The following is a 395-nucleotide window of genomic DNA, read 5'->3' as shown; positions in this document are numbered from 1 at the left end:
TGTTCCCTCCAGTCCAATTCCCTCTAGGACTTTGAACATAAGTGCATGCTGGATTTTGTCAAAAGCCTTTCTGCATCTACTGAGATGACAATGTGTTTTTTGTCTTTGGGTCCATTTATATGATTAATGATGTTTATGACAATGTAGTTTTTGTCTTTGAGTCCATTTATATGATTAATGACGTTTATCGACTTGTGTATATTGAACTATCCCTGAGAGTCCATTGGAGTTTCTTGACAAGGGCTTCCCAAAGCATCCCTCTATTGGGCTCTCCCTCATTTTTCTTTTGTATCTTATCTTTTTGAATAAATTAAGTAGAATTGATTGTGGGTTTTCTTAATTTTTTATTTTTTGGTCTTTTTGAGACAGGGAGACCCCGCTTCAAAAAAAAAAAT

This window comes from Nannospalax galili, unplaced genomic scaffold (genome assembly GCF_000622305.1).
Source record: "Nannospalax galili isolate Female #2095 unplaced genomic scaffold, S.galili_v1.0 scaffold137, whole genome shotgun sequence".
NCBI classification, from domain to species: Eukaryota; Metazoa; Chordata; class Mammalia; order Rodentia; family Spalacidae; genus Nannospalax; species Nannospalax galili.
The sequence above is the reverse complement of the archived record's forward strand: the minus strand, read 5'-3'. Positions refer to the sequence as shown.